The sequence below is a fragment of the Rhineura floridana genome, chromosome 8, assembly GCF_030035675.1.
Source record: "Rhineura floridana isolate rRhiFlo1 chromosome 8, rRhiFlo1.hap2, whole genome shotgun sequence".
Lineage (NCBI taxonomy): Eukaryota > Metazoa > Chordata > Lepidosauria > Squamata > Rhineuridae > Rhineura > Rhineura floridana.
This window is the reverse complement of record NC_084487.1, coordinates 68276713-68296405: the sequence shown is the minus strand read 5'-3', so window position 1 is coordinate 68296405 and position 19693 is coordinate 68276713. Positions and strand designations below refer to the sequence as shown.

Sequence of the window (19693 nt, the reverse complement as noted above, 5' to 3'; positions counted from 1 at the left end):
GATCTAAAAGGGCTAATATAGGAAAGCCTCCAGTGCGCTTTACAGTGAGCGAAGTCACGGGCCAAGATGCACAATCAGACACGTTAACAGATGATGATACGTTATACATGACATGTATGGAACCTCGATTTATATGAATAAAGAAACTGAGTGTGTGTAAACTGATGAAATTGAAATGAACTGAACTGAACTGAAATGCAATGTGATGTGAATTGTCCACTGTCTTGTGGGGTGGGGGCTGTTGTATGCTCAGAAGCAATGTATTTCCACAAGGACAGTAAAACAGGCAATTGTGGGGTTAAGCCAGCGATGTGTTCGTGCCAAGGCCAAACTGCAGATGTTGCTGAGCAAGGGCACGGAATGAGATAAAAGTGCTGGGCAAACCGAAAGCAAGTGTGGGGGTTGTAGTGGAGCTAGTGATTCTTGTAACTGAATGTCTTTTGGAATAAAGACTCTTAAACCTTTTAATGCGTCTGAATCTCTACCGGACCTGAAATCCTTTAACCAGGATACCCTTAGCAATCTCTTGTGCCAACTGGGTTTGCTGCATCACACAGAACAACAAGCTCCATTTTGCCCAGACTTAGGGTTACAGGACAATCATCACCTTCAGAATGTTCACTAGGAATATTCACATGCCAGTTATACAGGTATGAGAACTTTGGAAACTGCAAATACCTTCTTCCTTATCGAGTCTCTAACCTAAATCAAGCCACCCAAGAAATATCTCACGAATCTCACAGCCTTGATGAAGGAAGCTCTGTGCCTAAAGTACTGAGAAATCCATTGGTAAACATATTAGAACAACTTAACCATCAACACCTATTAGCATTTGGAGCCCCCACCCAAAATTACATTTTACACACACCTGTTGTATGGCAAGAACACCTAGCTCTGTCACAGATACCATTTTCCATCTCCAGTTTTTGTCCTAAAAGTGATCAAATCTTTAAAGATCACCCTTAGGCGACCAAACTATGAAGAGTTTTCCCAAGCCTCAGCATTCAATCCTGTATTAAGCTGGTGCCGGTCAGTCCTAGTTAGTTCTGCCATACTCCCTACCTTCTACTCACATCATACTCAGCTCCCTAATCTCCATGAGTTATTTTTATATTCTCAGTTACGGCTCAAGGAGAGGCACATCTATATAAGAATGGTTCTGGGCCATATAGGGTTCAAGCATATCTATGATGGATTGATCGGCTGTTGATCTCCATCACTGCCTTTTCCCTAGATGACAGACAAGAGGCATTTTGTTCTTAAAGTGCCAGGGTATCTGACTCCTACAAACTTGTAAGGGGCAGCCCTATAAACCCCACTGAAGATGAGCTCTTGATTTGCTGCCACCCTTCAAATGAAGGAGTCCTACACCACCCCTCCCATCTTGGAATAGGAAATACCTGAACTTTTTACCTTCTCTTTTCCTTTTTTGCACCCTGTCTTTCTTCTGTAACTCAATTTGGTTCTATGCATGCTGTTCTGACATATGCAGCCCTCTCCTAAATATGTATTTGGCATTAGGTTCTTCCTATCTCTACTACTGACTTAAACATAACTCAAATATTGCCAATCCAACCTAAAGGCTGTTGTAATCAATTTATCTTCCTATCTTTTAATAAATGGCATCTTCTTTTATTCTAAACTCTGCTCTGTTGTCTGGTTGCTAATTCCCTCTTGTACAAATGTAATTTGCCCTGTGGCACATCATGAGTTTTAAGCTGAAGACCCAAACGTATGTCCCTGTTATACACTTGTAATCATAGATACATGTTGACAAGGACACCAAGTAACACACCATAGAAGATGCAAGAGATCCTCCTGATCAGACATATAGTGACTTGAGTTCTGGGATTAGCCTTATTTACACTCAGTCTCATCATGTATAAAGGAATGCACACTAGATACATACTGAAAGCCAAGCTTCCTATGATGCAACCACCCAGTTCAATGAGAGTAATTAGGCTCTGGTTTTATACCACGACTAATGATTTACACACATCTGCCAGAAACAGTCAAGGTACACACAAATAACTTGTGGTGCTATACTCCCTAGCATGCAAAACTGCTTCCACATTTAGCTATGATGTTTCAAAAATAGTCAAACATATGAGCTTAATGTCCAATGTTTCAAATGTTTAGTTATATTCCTACAGCCTTCCCACTGAGCTCTGTCATCTTTCCCACTTAAATAGATGCTATTTTAGGAATAAAAATTTAGGAGTCGTTATTTTCCATGATAATACTAATTTTCAGAGACTGTACATCTCTTGACTGCCAGCACCTAGTGATAAACAAGATACCTGATATTGTGATTATAATAATAATAATAATAATAATTTAATTTTTAGGCCGCCTATCTGGCCGAAGCCACTCTAGGCGGTGTACATATTAAATTCAATAAAATACAAAATACAGTAAATACAATAAATACAATAAAATACAAATAATCATCAGTGACAGAATAGCAGCAATTGTAATACATAGCAGCGGGGATTGAGTATATAATTAGCCCATCCCGATAGTCTCAAAGGCCTGACCAAACAGCCAAGTTTTTAATGCTCGGCGGAAGGTATCCAGGGAAGGGGCATGTCGAAGATCGAACAGGAGGGAATTCCAGAGAGTGGGGGCCGCCACCGAAAAAGCCCTCTCTAGTCCCCACCAACCTAGCTACTTTTGTTGGTGGGATTGAGAGAAGGCCCTGCGTGGCGGATCTTGTCGGGCGGCATAGTTGGTGATGCTGGAGGTGCTCTTTCAGATAAACCGGGCCGAAACCATATAGGGATTTAAAGGTTAACACCAACACCTTGAATTGGGCCCGGAAAACTACTGGAAGCCAGTGTAGATTAAATAATACTGGTGTAATATGATCACGGCGACGGCTGTTTGTAAGTAAACGAGCCGCCGCGTTCTGTACCAGTTGAAGTTTCCGGACCATTTTCAAGGGTAACCCCACGTAGAGCGCATTGCAGTAGTCTAATCAAGAGGTAACCAGGGCATGTACTACCAGTGGGAGCTGATGAACAGGGAGGTAGGGTTGCAGCCTGCGTATGAGGTGTAGTTGGTACCAGGCTGCCCGGCTCACTGCCGAAATCTGAGCCTCCATGGACAGCCTGGAATCAAGAACCACCCCCAGGCTGCGGACCTGGTCCTTCAGGGGCAATTGTACCCCATTAAACCTCAGGTCAACAGGACCCAGCCTACCCCTGTCTCCCACAAGCAGTACCTCGGTCTTGTCAGCATTTAGCTTCAGCCTGTTCCTTCCCATCCATCCACTCACGGATTCCAGGCACTTGGACATGGTCTCCACAGCCAACTCTGGTGAAGACTTAAATGAGAGATAGAGCTGTGTGTCATCCGCATATTGGTGACGCCGCAGCCCAAATCTCCTGATGCCCTATTATGCAACACTGGGACATTTCTGGTCACAGTGCTACAAACATCAGCCACCCATCAGCTAGCCATTCTATGGCTACAATCCTAATGTAACTTACTTTGGAGTAACCACCACAGAATTCAACAGGACTTACTTGTGAGCAGGCATGGTTAGGATTATGCTGTTTCTTAGCATGGTTGTTTTCTGCTGGTTACATTTAGGACTAGTAGAGAAGAAGATATGTCATCTGCAATGTACCATGTTTTCATCTCAGAATAGGCTACTTAGAATGAGTGGGTTCTGTTCCTTATGACCAAACAAGGAACCCTCTAGGAGTATGAAGATAATTTGTGAATGTGGCTGTGGCAATAGCAACAATATTATTTGAATGCATGATCAGCCACTATTTCCAGGACCCATGGGAATTTCCCATGTTAGGCAACAAGATCTCCAAGGCACTTGTTTAACCTGTATACTTTTTAGAAACCAAAGAGTACAAATTTCTAACCTGTATTGTTTCAGAACATAAACCTGGAGGAATTTGTTAAAATGACTTGGAATCATTCAGTGATGGGAATCTCATATTTATTATATGGCCAGCTCCATTCCTCACCCCCATGATCAATTCAGGCTGTTAAATAAGTAAGATGTTATGTGATTCAACTGTGATGTTAGTAATCAAAGTTGTCTGGAGACTCAGACAACCAGAACTTGATTAACATATTTATGGAAATTACATGCAAATGTAATTAACAAATGTAGCCCAACCCATTGAAAGTTTCCATTGTTACCCATCTCTTCATCTCTTAGGGAGGCTGCTATTAAGACCATAAATCTAGAGAAAGTAGACGCTCACATATCACTTGCAGGAGAGACTTGAGAAACCAGTAATCCATCAACTGATCTATACTACTAAACATTTTGAACAAGACTTAGAATCATAGAACTGTAGGATTGGAAGGAGCCTATATGGCCATCGAGTCCAAACCCCAGCCCAATGCAAGAATCCAAATTATAGCATACCAACAAGTGGCTTTCTAGCTGCTTTCTAGCTCCAGTGTTGGAGAGCCCACCGCCTCCCTAGCAATTGGTTCCATTGTCATACAGTTCTAACAGTCAGGAAGTTTTTCCTGATGTTCAGTCAAAATCCAGCTCCTCCAACTTGATCCGATTATCCCATGTCTTACACTCTAGGACAATCAAGAAGAAATCCTGGCCCTCCTCTGTGCGGCAACCCTTCAAGTACTTGAAGAGTGCTATCATATCTCCCCTCAGTCTTCTCTTCTCAAGGCTAAACATGCCCAGTTCTTTCAGTCTCTCCTATAGGGCTTTGCTTCCTGTCCCCTGATCATCCTTGTTGCCCCCCTCTGAACCCATTCGTTTGTGTGCATCCTTCTTAAAGTGTGGTGTCCAGAACGGAACACAGTACTCAAGATGAGGCCTAACCAGTGCCGAATAGATGACCACAAATACTTCAAGCAATTTGGAAACTATACTTCTGTTAATGCAGCCTAAAATAGAGTTTGGCTTTTTTGCAGCCACATCACACTGTTGGCTTATATTCAGCTTGTGATCAACAACAATTGCAAGATCGTTCTCCCATGTAGTATTGCTGAGCCAAATATCCCCCAACTTATAACTGTGCATTTGGTTTCTTTTTCCTAGCTATGGAACTGTGCACTTATCCCTGTTAAATTTCATTCCATTGTTTTCAGCCCAATGCTCCGGCCTATCAAGATCAATTTGAATGTTGTTTCTGTCTTCCAGGGTATTAGCTATCCCTCCCAATTTTGTATCACCTGCAAATTTGATAAACATTCCCTGCACCTCTTCATCCAAGTCATTAACAAAAATGTTGAAGAGCACTGGACCCAGGACTGAGCCCTGCAGTACCCCGTTTGTTACCTTCCCCCAGTTTGAGAAAGATCGATAAGCACTCTTTGAGTATGATTCGGTAGCCAACTGTGGATCCACCTGATAGTTGTTCCATCTAGCCCACATTTAGCTGGCTTGCTAATCAGAATTTCATGGGGCACTTTGTCAAAAACTTTGCTGAAGTTGAGATATATTATGCCCATAGCATTCCCAGTCTACCAGGGATGTTACCTGATCAAAAAATGAGATAACACTTGCTCTATTTAAAAATCTACAGAAGAGATCCAAAATGGATTACAACGCCAAAACTATTCTGGAATTCCAAACAAACATAAAGTATCTGCTAGTAAGTTGCATGTAGTACTCTACTCTTTTACCTTGATTTGGGCATGAGAAGCCAGCTTCGGTAAAGACCTCAGCAGGAGATCTTTGGCAAGCTGACATTTCTCAAGGCTGAACTAGATGTAACCTTACTTCAACAATTTATTTATTTATTTATTGCACTTGTATACCGCCCCATAGCCGAAGCTCTCTGGGCAGTTTACAGCAATCAAAAACATTAAAACAAATATACAATTTAAAACACCTAAAAACAATTTAAAACACAATTTTAAAAATTAAAACAATATAAAAACAATATAAAACACATGCTAAAATGCCTGGGAGAAGAGGAAAGTCTTGACCTGGCGCCGAAAAGATAACAGTGTTGGCATCATTATTATGTATTATTATATCCAAGTACCATTCTCAAGCATTTGTACCTTGTGTTAGGCCATAGAACAGATTGGGGATTCTGTTAGTGTACTACCCACCTGTTTCCCTACCTGAGCAGACAGATGTCATGGTGAGGACTCCAAGACTCTTGGGAGCTGGGCACACTCTGGATTTGGTTGTCTCAGGCAGTGAGAGGGTAACTGAAGTTGGGGGACATTAAAGTAGTCCCTGAATCAGATCACCTCCTGGTGAGTTTTAGACTTATTTGATTTATATCCCCCCTTTCTCCCAGTAGGAGCCTAGGGTGGCACTTACAATAGACTTACAATAGCCTTTTCCTTCTGCAGGGGTGGGGGACCTATTAAGATGGCCCATCCCCAGAAACTAATAGATCCAACTGTTTTTCAGAGGGCTCTGGGAAGTGTTCTGTTTGGCATGCGCAGCTCTTCTGTCAAAGCCCTGGTCAATCTGTGGAATACAGAGATGACTCAGGCGATCCTCTCCCAACTGGCAGAACTCAGCAAGCTCTGCAATATACTATGGAGCTAAGAGCTATAAAATAAGAAGGGAGACAGCTTGAGTGCAGGTCGAGAAAAAACTCCCAACAAATGTAATCAAACACTAATATATGCATATATTTGAGTCTATTCAGTGCTTCCATTGCATCCTCAGCTTGCCATCCAGCGGAGCTGTTTAGAGTGGCTAAGGGCCATTCTAGGCCCTAGGGAAGCGGTAGAGCCATCTAAAGCCTACTGTGACATGCTTGCTAAGCATTCTGAGGATAAATCACTTCCATACACTGGGATTTGGACTCCATCATTGGTGCTGATGATCTTGGTGAGATGTTTGCAGTGCTTTCTTGTCCTACATCATTAGATGAGTTTCAGTTACTGCAGCCTGAGGACATGGACAAGGTACTTGGCTTGGTCCATGCAACTACTTGTGGTTTTGGACCCTTGCCCCTTATAGATCATAAAAACTGGCAAGAAGGGGATAGCTCAATGGGCCAGGAAGGTAATTAATACTTCTCTTCAAAGAGGAATGGTTCCAGGCTGCCTGAAGAAGGCAATATTAAGACAATTCCTGAAGAAGCCTTCCCTGTACTTGGAAGATCTTAATTTTAGACCAGCATCAACCTTTTCCTTTCCAGGCAAGATTTTTGACAGGTGGTTGCCAACAAGATCCAGGTACTGTTGGAGGAGACAGATTTACTAGGTCCATTTCAATCATGATTCAGGCCTGCTTTTGGTCACCGGCCTATCTGAATAGGGATACCTTCTCTACAGTAATCTATGCTTTGGTAACCTCAAGGTTTGGATTACTGCAATGAACTTTATGCAGGGCTGCCTTTGAAAACACTTCAGAAGTTTCAGTTAGTGCAGAAAGAGGCTGCCCAACTGTTGACTGGTTTGAAGTGAACAGATTATAATACAAACTATACTGACTGCCTTTACGCTTCCAAACCCAATTCAAAGTGCTCGTTTTGACTTTTAAAGCTCTTTACAGCTCAGGACATCAGTATCATTGGGAACGCCTCTCCCGATACGGACCTACCCTTAGATCCAGGTCGCTTCCTGAGGGAGACTCAGAGTGTGGTAACGAGAGGGCCTTTTCAGTTGTGGTTCCCCATCTGTTGAATGTGCTTCCCAGCAAGGTCTCCCCAATGCCTTTGTTTTCATCTTTTTGGTACAAGGTAAAAAAAACTTACCTTTTTCTTCTTCTCAGGCTTTTGATAGACTAAGATGATGTTGCTTGTTATTAGCATGCTGCCAAAGCTTCCTGTGGCTGTAGTGGGTTTTCTTTTTGTTTGTTTCTGTTTTATGGTATAATATATTTGTGTTTTTAATAGTGTTATAAGTCACTTGGAGACCTTCAGGTAACAACCAACTAACAAGTTCAAAAATAATTTTAAAAAATTTAAAAAATTAGTAGTAGCTGCAAGATCAGGAACAGGATCACATGAAACACTTTTAAAACTCACTAAGTGTTACAGTCCTGATAAACACCTCCCCACCCCCACAAAGCTGCTGTTAGTCCCAAGGCCGAAACATCCACAAGTGATGTCAGAAGGGTGAACTTTCTTCTCTTCAGTCCTGCTCTCTATGGCTGCTATTTAACTTTTAAAACCTCAGACATGTTAACTGCAACTATTCAATTTATGTCCCATCTATTTTGGCTCTATGTCTCAAGCGCTCTTTTGATATGCTGTAGAGTACTTTGTATTCCATAATGAGCTATAGAAATAGAAGCAGTTTGCTTTCTAGTCCATCTCCATATACTTATTTATTGTTTATTTTACCCTTCAACAATTTCACACAGGACATGAGTGCTCCCCAGCAAATGTTATTCAGAAGTATACCACCACTGACAGTGGAGGTACTACACAGTCATCATAGCTGGTAGCCATTGATAGCTTTACTCTCCCAGAATCTGTACAACCCATTTACCATTTTAATGCCCATTCTGCCAGTTTGGAGACATATACTTGAAAACAATGATGGACAGAGCAATCCAACTCAGCAGAAACCAGCCTAAGTGATGCCAGTGCAAGAGAAGAAGACGTAAAGTTCTGCCACATCCAATTGCCGTCAGGAGCCTCTGGAATGGCTCAACGTTGGCTCAGCTGGGAGCTGCATGCAGGGACCAGAAAATAAAAGCCTGCTCTCCCAAATACCTCTACTGGAGAGTAAGCCCTCTTCATTGACTTCCATCGCAATTATTTTCTTAAACAAAATGTAAATGTACTGCCTTCAAGTCGATGTCAACTTATGGCAACCCTATGAATAGGGTTTTCATGGTAAGCAATATTCAGAGGTGGTTTACCATTGCCTTCTTCTGAGGCTGAGAGGCAGTGACTGCCCCAAGATCACCCAGTGAGCTTCATGGCTGTGTGGGGATTTGAGCCCTGGTCTCCCAGGTCATAGTCCAACACTCTAACCACTACACAACATGCCCTTTTCCCCCAGTGTAACTGTTGCCTGAGTTGGGACCTGCAGGAGCACTCTGAAACCAAGTTGGATGTGGCCTGAGTCCCCTCACCTCAGCACCTCCCCCAACATGCCCCTTTTTCAGGACTTGCACTGGCATAGCCCAGCTGAGCCAGGACCCAGCCAGCTCAGCTGAGATCCACTGCATCCAACTCCCCTCAGACAGGCATAAATGGGAATTGCATTGCGCCCTGTATCTCCCCACAACTGGTTCTAGATCCCAGTAATTCTAGTAAGGTACACATTAGCTCCACATTTGATGCCGTTTGCCTGTATAATACTGCAACATTATTAATTTTGTGGTTTCATTGTTATGATCGTGTTTTGTGACATATAATTTTGCATTGTAAACTGCCTTGAGTGTGATGTCACAGGAAGGCAGGGTAAAAGGGCTAAAAAACATGAAAATATATTAAGTTACTCAAATACTTTAAAGTTGAAGAGGGCTAATCCAACAGGTGCCACAGAGAATTTCATGTAGGGTAGAGAATATTCTGTATTGTTCTACAGTATAGTATCCAGGCTGCAGAACAAGTTCTAAGAATCAGACATGACAAAGCCAAGTAATTATGCAACTTTCTTCAATAGCCAATAGCATTAGTTTTCCCATTTCCATCCTCCTTTACAATTCTTCATGACAGAACCTGTTCTGTAAGCTGAAGAAATAAAAATCTTTGTTAAAAAAATGGGGAGACATTTTCTGTAGAAGTAATTAAGGAACTCCAGGGTTATAATTCTAAAACCCTTGTACTTATTATTTATTGCAAGATTTGGTACTCCACACTTCAGTCAAGAATAATTTCAGAGCTACTTACAAAGATTTCAAGCAAAATCCAAATAAACTTGTTTTAAACATGTGGAAGGAAGGGACTGCATCAAGTTTACAAAATCCTTGCAGCAAGGGAGGCAGCCATGCGTTTTGCCTCTCATAAAGGGGCTTGTTGAAAAGCAGATGACATCAGCCAAGATTACTACTACCATGGCATATAGCCAATATACATTTCTACACGCTATACATCCAGACACTGGAACAAAAAGCCTCCAGAGTCACCTCTTTTAAATTGATTTTGCAGCAATTTAGTTTTATTTACTATTTCAATAACTGTACACTCATTTTTACAAGACTAAAACCTGCCACTATCATATCTTCAATCTGAACTAATTTGGGGCTCAACACAATGAGCAAGCAGGCGACTTGAACTTGTCATGGCATGTGACTTGTAACTAAGTCCCATTATCTACATCATTTAGCTTTGTTCTAAGGGGCTTATGACATGTTATATGCCTTCAAGTCAATTATGATTTATGGTGACCCTATGAATCTTTTTTGGATACATTCATAGGGTTTTCGTGGTGAGAGGTATTCCAAAGTGGTTTACCATTCTATGTCTTAATTAATCTGTGCCTATTTAAAGAGCCATTTCACAGATCTGAAAGTCTAAAACTATCAAAAGATTAGCAGACATGATCTATAAACAAAACAGAACACTTTCAGCACTATATGATATGTACAAAGCAACAGCCTCTTCCATTATAGATTAGTACACAGGACCAGTCTGAACAAATTTTTGGGAGTACACAGGACCAATCTGAGAAAACCTTTGAGAATTGCTTTGTGCAGTTAAGTGCAAAAACTCTTTACAGGATAGCAACTACTCATAGTTAGCTGTATGTCCCAAACAGACCTTTCCCAATGCACACTGGAAAGAAATATAGAGTTTGATGCCACCATTTTGCTCATCTCACTGGATCTAGTAGCATCATTCAGAAGCAAAAAGGTACAGTATTTTTCTGCCTTTCTCACCTACTTATTGATGAACGTTACTTTACAAATTGGCATAGTAAGCTGGGCAATACATTAGACAGCTTATTTTAAACCTCACCTAATGACCATAACTTTTCCAAAAGGTGCTCAAGCAGAAGAATGAGAAAGGCTAGTATAAAGTGTTTCCAGAAGCACTGAACGCTATGCGAAGCCTTAAAAGTACTCTCACTTTTAATTTTTGAAGGAAAAAAGGGGAACTTAGGGAAGCACGTGGGTTCAATGAACTCCCCGGGAAACACGGGAATACAGAGGTTTAACGTGCCTCTGAGCATGTGCACAAGTTCTATACTCTCCCCACAACGTAAAAGCAACAGCATCCACATACATGGAGCAAAGGGGAGTCGGGTTCAAGGTCAAAGACAATCAGACACGGCTTGAATTCTGTTTAAGAAATGAAATACTTGAGGGGAAAGGGGTCGTAAATGTTCCAAACGAGAAGAGATTCACCTGGGCCCCAAACTGCTTTGGATACCCTTCCTAAAAAACAAGATAATACAGAGGCGCGAGCCCAGCATAGCATAGCCACCGCCCCCCATAAACCCTTCCCGGTATCTCAGTTGGCTGCTAGTTACGAAAATGAGCCGCCCATGCTGTGGAGAGAGGCGAGCATGGAAGACACGGAATGGAAAAAACCGACGCTGCTGTTATCACGGTCTTACCTAGGCGGGAGCGGTCACAAGCTGTTCTGGAAACCGCTTGCCAAAAACCCCACACGAACTCCTCCACAAGTGTTAAAAGCGCGCGCCCCTGATAATCCAGCCGTGTTTCCCTTGCAGCTGTTTATATTACGTCCCACAAGGGGGTGGTACTACAACACAGCGTAGCCAACCAAGCCCTCCCCTTTCCCCCACCCCTTCTTTTTTTTCACCGTCCATGAGGCCCCGCCCTGCATGGTCAGCGGCCGTAGCGTAGTAGCTCTTGGCATATTCCTATGCCCTCCCTCCCGTTTTTTCTTTTCCCGCGCATGAGCGTTCTGACGCCTCTCAGCATGGCAGCTGAGTACTCGTTTCAATGATGGAGTGGGAGCCGCTGTTCTGTTCAACAATTAAAAATATGCTTTTCATACGTTCCCTTTTTGCAGTACTGATTGGGATGTCGGGTTTAGGAAGCTCGAAATGAATTGGTATCAAAAGTAGAGGCTTTCCTACAGTAAAAAAATATTCCCCCTTCAAAATAATGGCTACATTTTGCCTCAAGCACCAGATGAAAAGGCAAACCTGTTTCTCTGGGACAGCAAGGCCCTGTTTACATGGGGCCCTGGATCCACATTTTAAGTGCTTCTTTTTGCAGCGGGATTGATTTGGACGGTTCATATACATCCGTCCTCGCTGCAGATTTTTTTTTTTTTTTTTTTGGTGTTCACATGCGCTCGCATTAACTGCATTCGGTTTTTTCCTTGCCGCGCCCCCCTATTTAAAATGTTAACTGAAGGGGCGGTGTTTCCCTGTCTCCTGCAGGTAAAGTCTGCAGACACTGCACGGTGCTATTCTCCTCTTTTCTGCTCTTCGTTTAGTGTCATCCAGGCAAAAAAAACCATTGCAGCATTGCAGGCTTCTCCCTCCACCCTCATTCCGTGGCTGCTCGGGTGTCCTACTTTGAAAAAACCAAACAGCAAATAGCAAACAGGAAAAAAAAACAACTGCAAACAAAAAGAGGGGGCCTTTAGCTGCACCCCTCCCTCCTGGTTGCCTGGGCATGCTTGGGGGTCCCTCTGCAACTTATGGGGGTTGGGGTTTGCAGCGCCATGGAAGAAGAAACATGCTGTCAGGGAAAAAGCTCATCAAGTAGAAAAAGGGGATTAAAAAAACCCCAAACGCAAACAAAAAGAGGGGGCATTTAGCTGTACCCCTCCCTGCTGGTCACCTGGACATGTTTGGGGGACCCTCTGTGACTTATGGGGGGTTGGGGGTTTCAGCGCTATGGAAGAAGTACTTTTGCAGTACTGATTGGGATGTCGGGTTGAGGAAGTTCGAAATGAATTCGTTTCAAAAGTAGAGGCTTTCCTACAGTAAAAAATTTCCCCCCTTCAAAATAATGGCTACATTTCGCCTCAAGCACCAGATGAAAAGGCAAACCTGTTTCTCTGGGACAGCAAGTTACTGGGGAGCAAAACCGAGAGGAAATTATCCACTTCTGAGCACCGCTTGCTGCCTTCCCGGAGGCATCTGGTTGGCCAGGGTGGCAAGCGGATCCTGGACTATTTTTTATTTTTGTATTATTTATTAACAATATTTGTGTACATAAAGTTCTCTGGGTGATGTAAGTTACAATAAATCAGTATAAAAACAATTGAAATTACAAAACAGCTCTTCAGGGTCCCACACAGGCAGGGGTCTCTTTCAGTTTTCGGTGAAGATGCCAAGGATTGAACCTGAGCTCTTCTGTGTGCAATCAGATGCTTACCGCTGAGTGATGGCCTTTCCCTTGGGCTGATCCAGCAGAGGTCTTCTTATATTCCTCAACCTTATGCCCTCCAGATGTTTTGGATTACAACTCCCATCAACCTATGCCAGCATGCCCACAGTCCAAAACATCTGGAGGGCATCTAGTTGGGCTGCTTTGAAGTCTAAGTTCTCATAGCAGAGCTTCAGAGAGAGAGAAGAACTGCTGCCAGTTACATTAGATCTTACTGGACTAGACAAACCACTGACGTGATTCAGTATGTTAGCTTCATATTTTCAAATACTTTAAAGCTCCAGTTTGTGATGGGAAAAGCCATGCTTGGTTAATATACAGTTGTTGTGGTACTGACAAAGACTCTCATAGGATTAGGATATGGCAGCTGTAGAATTGTACGACTGAACCCTATCTCAACATTATGGAAGAGATATCTTCTGCAGAGATGTTGCTAAGTATTTAAAAAGACTCAGGGCACAAGGCCATGACACAAATTTGCATATGCTATTCTATATGTGTAGATGCAAAGTAAGGTATTGGAACAAATGAAGATGTGGCTGAGGTCTCACTAGCACTGAGTTTTATAGCATACCCCAGCATACATTCGGGGCCTGTTTGTGGGTTTCTGAGAAGCATCTGGTTGGGCACTATGAGAACAGGATGATGGACTGTGTGATCCTTTTGTCCTGAACCAGCAGGGCTTTTCTTATGTTCCAAGTTGGGGATTGCCAACCAGGTGCCTCAGTGCAGAGGCTGAAAACCAGGCACTCATTAAAAACTTAAGAACATAAGAAGAGCTTGCTGGATCAAGCCAGTAGCCTATCTAGTCCAGCATCCTGTCCTCACAGGGCCAATCATATGCCCATGGGAAGCCCACAAGCAGGACCTGCGTACAAGAGCACTCTCCCATCCTGAGGCTTCCAGCAACTGGTTTTCAAACCATACTGCCTCTGACTATGGTGGCTGAGCACAGCCATAATGACTAGTAGCCACTGATAGCATCCTCCATGAATTTGTCTAACCTTCTTTTAAAGCCATTCAAGTTGGTGGCCATTGCTGCCTCTTGTTGGAACAAATTCCATAGTTAAATTAATGTGCTGCGTGAAGAAGTACTTTCTTTTGTCTGTCCTGAATCTTCCAGCATTCCACTTCATTGAATGTCCATGAGATCTAGTGTTTTCTCTATCCACTTTTTCCATGCCATGCATAATTTTATACACTTCTATCATGTTGCCTCTGACTTGCCTTTTCTTTCAACTAAAAAGCCCCAAATGCTTCAACCTTTCCTCAGGAGGGAGTGGTTCCATCGCCTTGATCATTCTGGTTGCCCTTTTCTGAACCTTAGTTAACTTAAAGTACAATGGAACACGTCTACTCAGAAATGGCTTTTTGTATTTAATGGGGCTTACTCTTAGGAAAGTGGGTACAGGGTGGCTACCTAGGATTTGGTTTAGGATTGGCATTGGGGAAAAACAGATCTTGTGCCTTCAACAATTGTATGACAGGCAGAAATTCAACAGGCTAAGACTTTTCTAGCATGGAAATACAATTATGGAAGAAGCTTCATCATGACTTACTATCCAATTTGTTTTATGCTTTGTCCCCCCCACCCCCACCCCATGGCAACTATGTTGTGACTTCTGCTCACAGCACTCTCAAAATTCCAATGTGCCCACTGGTCCAAAAGGTTGGTGACCCCTGTTCTAAGCCCTATAAGTATCATAAGGTGTTTTTTTTAAGGGAAGGGGCAGGAGATATAGGCCCAGCACAAAACTCAGGGCTTATTTATTTATTTTATTTATTTGTTAAATTTTTATACCGCCCCACTAGCATAGCTCTCTGGGCGGTGTACAACAGAAAGTATATACAATAAAATCACATAAATCGGTACAAAAACATATATATAAAAATCCACAAATCTAAAACCAATTGCTTGCCAATGGCTTGCCCCCACCGCCCTCCCACCCCATGAAAACATTGTTCCTGGAGAATGCCATTCAGTTGTCATTGCAGGAGGCATATGCTTGGCCACTGAAGATATCAAGGGAACAGCACAACTGTATAGTGATGTGAGAATAATCACTAGTAAGATAAGAGTATAAAAAGAGCTATGCTGGGTCATATCAAAGATCCATCTAGTCCGGCATCCTGTTTCCCACAGAGCTCAGTTAGATGCTGTCAAGGAAGCCTGTGAATGAAGCCCTCCAATGCTGCTGCTCCCCATCAACCAGTATTCAGTGGCATACTATTTCCAAACACAGAAGTGCCATAAAAACAACCTCGACTCACATCTGTTTATAGACGTATTTTACATAAGCCTGTCTAATCCTGTTTTAAAGCCATCTAAGCTAGTGTCCATCACTTTATCTTGTGGCAGTAGACTTCATAAATTAATTGTGGGTTTTGTGAAGTACTTTTTTCCATCTGTCCTGAATCTACCACCCATTTCACCAGCTGACCACAAGTCCTTGAATATGACTTAAGGAGAAAAAGGCCTTTCTATTCACCTTATAGATGCTTATTTTTATGAACTGCTATCATGACCCCCTCAGCTGCCTGAACTAAAAAGTCCAAATATAGACTTTCCTCATAGGAAATGGGCTGCTGGCTATTTATAATTTTAGTTGTCTCCTTTCCAGTTTTATAGTATCATTTTAGAACCAGACACGTTGTCCCAAAGGTAATTATCCCAAAGATTTATATAAAGGCATTACAATACTGGTCAACCTCCTCTTTTCAATCTGTTTCTTAATCATGCTTAGCCTGGAATATGCCCTTTTCCACTGTCAACACTATCACAGAGCTAATATTTTTAATAACATGATATAATTATGTAGCACCTCTGCCCCAAGCGTTTATTGTTTTGTAAATAGCTCTTAAAGTTGAATTCATTATTTATCTATTTATTTATTTTATTATTTAATTTATATCCTGCCATTCCTCCCAGTAGGAGCCCAGGGCAGATTTACCAATGGGTTCGTCGTTGCTCATCTGCTGTGCCCACTGGCCTGTGTGCAGTGGTTTTAACACCAGATCGGTGCACAATAAGACCACACTCATCCATGATTGATCGTAGATGAAGGTGCCAATTTGGTGTGCATTACCGAGACCTGGGTGAGCTGGGAGGAGTTGACCTGACCCAGCTTTGCTCACCTGGATACTCGGTGCAACACCAGCACAGGCTGCAGGGACAGGGAGGAGGAACTGCTGTGGTCTACAGAACTTCCATCTCTGATGCCAGGAAACCACTCTGTCTTGGAGCTGGCTGTGAGGGCCTCCACCTGGTGTCGGGCCAAGGAGACAGGAAACTAGGGTTGCTGCTGGTGTACTGTCCACCCTGCTGCCAGGCAGCTTCTCTGACCGAGCTGGCAGAGGCCATCTCAGCTGTGGTATTGGAGGAGTCCAGAACGATAGTCCTGGGTGATTTCAAAGTCCATGCTGAGTCTGCCTCTAGTGTTCTGGCTCGTGACTTCATGGCCTCCATGATGACCATGGGGCTGTCTCAGGTTGTCACTGGCCCGACGCATAGGGCAGGGCACACCCTCAACTTAGTTTTTGCTCCAGATGGAGGAAGGGATGGTCAGGAGTTGGGGAGGGGTGGATGTCATCCCATTGTCATGGTCAGACCACTTCCTGGTGAAGTTTAGACTTATGGCTCCGATCCTTCCCTGCAGGGGTGGTGGACAGATTAAAATGTTCTGCCCCACAGGATTCCTGAATGCCCTGGGGGAGTTCCCAGTAGACAGAGCAGGTGACCCTGTTGAAGCCCTTGTCATGCTGTGGAACACGGTTGCCCCTGAGTGCCCTCTCTGGCATTGTGGAGCCTGGTTTGCACCTTGGTACACCAGTGAGCTAAGGGCAATGAAACAGGCTGGATGACAGCTAGAACGCAAGTGGCAAAAGATGTGATGTGAGGCTGATCGGGCATGAGTAAAACATAACCATGCCTACTGTGCGGTGGTGAGGGCAGTGAAGAAGGCCCACTTCTCTGCCACCATCAAATTTTCAAGTGGCCATCCAGTGGAGCTCTTCCCTGTTGTCAGGTTCTGTTGACATCAACTCCAGGAAATGGAGTTTTAGACCCTTTGGAGGCCCACTGCAAATTGTTGGCAAGGCACATTGAGGGTAAAGTTGCTCGCCTCCGTAGCTGTCTTGATGCCCCATTCATATCTACTGTAGTCCCCAGTGAGGTGTCCAGCGCAACGTCTGCTGCAACTTCTTGGGAATGGTTTCAGTTGATGTGGCCTGATGACATGGACAAGGTGCTTGTGACAATGTGGCCAGCAACCTGTCCTTTCGACCCTTGCCCTTCTTGCCTTATTAAAGCTTACCAAGGGGGTTTGACCGAGTAGATCCAGGGTGTGGTCAACATATCATTGCAGAAGGGAGTGGTTCCAGTCGCTCTGAAAGAGGCGGTGATCTGACAGCTCCAGAAAAAGCCACCCTGGATCCATTGGTTTGCAACAACTACCACCCGGTCGCAAATACCCCTTTCTAAGGGAAGGTGATTGAGAAGGTTGTGGCGCAGCAATTGCAAGTACTCTTGGATGAAACAGATTATCTTGATCCATTCCAATCTGGGTTCAAGCCTGGTTAAGGGACTGAACTGGCCTTCATCGCCTTGACAGATGACCTTTATTGGGAGAAGGACAGGGGGAGTGCAATCCTGTTACTTTTACTTGATGTCTCGGCAGCTTTTGACACCATTCACCATGGTACCCTTCTGGGCCGACTTGGTGAGATGGGTATTGGAGGTACTGTTTTAAAGTGGTTCTGCTCCTATCTCCAGGGTGGTTTTCAGATAATAGTATTGGGTGATTGTCTTTCGGCCCTCTGGCAGTTGTCCCCCATGCTGTTTAACATCTATATGAAGCCCTTGGGAGTGGTCATCAGGAGCTTTCGGGTGAGATATCAGCTGTACACTGACAATACCCAGCTCTGTTTCTCTGTAACATCTTAATCAGGAGAGGCTGTGCAAGCCCTGGACTGCTGCCTGGACTCAGTAGTGGGCTGGATGAGGGCCAATAGTCTGAATTCTAGCAAGATGGAGACTGTGAGTTGGTGGTTCCCAAGTTTGGATAATTGGTGAGTTGTCTGCTTTGGATGGGGTCATACTCCTTCTGAAAGAGCAGATCCATAGTCTGGGGGTGCTCCTCAATTCATCTTTGTTGCTAGAGGCCCAGGTGACCTCAGTGGTGACGAGTACCCTTTACCAGCTTTGGCTGGTAAGACAGCTGTGACCGTTTCTGGACCAGGGTAGCCTGACCACTGTTGTCGATGCACTGTTAACCGCCAGGTTGGATTATTGTAATGCGCTCTATGTGGGGCTACCCTTGAGGTTGGTCCGGAAGCTGCAACTGGTGCAAAATGTGGTGGTGAGACTGCTCACTGGGGCTGAGTATAGCCAACATGTCACCCCACTTCTGAAAGAATTGCACTGGCTACTTATTAGCTACCAGGCTAAGTTGAAGGTTCTAGTTTTGGTGTACAAAGCCCTATACAGCTTGGGACCAGGACACCTGAAAGACTGTCTTATCCCTTATATACCTAGTCAATCACTGCGCTCTGCAGGTGAAGGCCTCCTGCAGATGCCATCTTATGAGGAGGTCCGTTCTGCACAACATAGGAAATGGACCTTAGTGTAGTGGCACCTACCCTTCGGAGTTCCTTCCCCTTAAATACTAGACAGGTGCCATCTCTGTTATCTTTTCAGTGCCTACTGAAGACTTTCCTCTTTCAACAAGACTTTTAAGTTGAGACCTTATCCCAGTCTGCATCTATGCTGGAATTGCTTTTTAATATGTTTTTAAACCTTTTCTTTTTAAAAAAAATATGTTTTTAAAGCTTTTTTAAAAAATGTTTTAAAATATATTTTATTTTAATGTATTTTAAAGTCTGTTTTTATGATGGTTTAAAGTGTTTTTAGTGCTTTTGTTTGCCACTCTGGGCTCCTACTGAGAGGAAGGGTGGGATATAAATCAACTAATTAGTATATAATTAATTGATTAACTTGGTGCACTTTAGGGCTGATGAGACTTCGTTTAGACTTTAAAATGAGGTTGAGCTTCCCTAGTTGGAATATACAAGTGCAGGAGGGCTCATGCAGCCCTTGAAAAATGGCAAACGGTAAACACCAAAATTATTGTTCTTTCCTCAAGAGCAATTTTATGAATTTTGTTTCTCCTTGTTGTTGTTTTTTTAGCTTTATGAAGGCTGGGTCTTTGCACAGGAGCAAATTAAATTAAATTTAAATAAAAGGAATTACCAGAGATTAGCTCACAAATATGGCTCCTCTTCCCCTGCTACACACAGTAAGACTACCTGCCCTGCAGCTAGATTTATCTTCTTGATTAGACTAAAAAGCCCTAATTCAATCTGAAAGGGGTTGTGCCAACTAAGCTTTTGTGGATCAGTCTTTGCATCAGCTCAGTATTTCTAAAAACAAAGTCCTCTTTGTTTTATTTTGTCACCTGCATAGCTTCTGAATAACACTGCAATAGAAAACTGTTTTCGGTTTCAGGT

The 19693-nt window shown here is 43.2% G+C and overlaps 1 protein-coding gene across 1 annotated transcript in view; it reads right to left on the bottom strand.

Annotated features, from left to right (window-relative positions):
- The window catches only part of CSRP2 (cysteine and glycine rich protein 2), a 30680-nt gene extending 19120 nt beyond the window's left edge, over positions 1-11560 (bottom strand). The window contains exon 1 of the mRNA XM_061639693.1: positions 11434-11560. The gene's annotated coding sequence lies outside the window, so the exon portion shown is untranslated. The remainder of the gene's footprint in view (positions 1-11433) is intronic.
- Positions 11561-19693: the final 8133 nt, after the last annotated feature.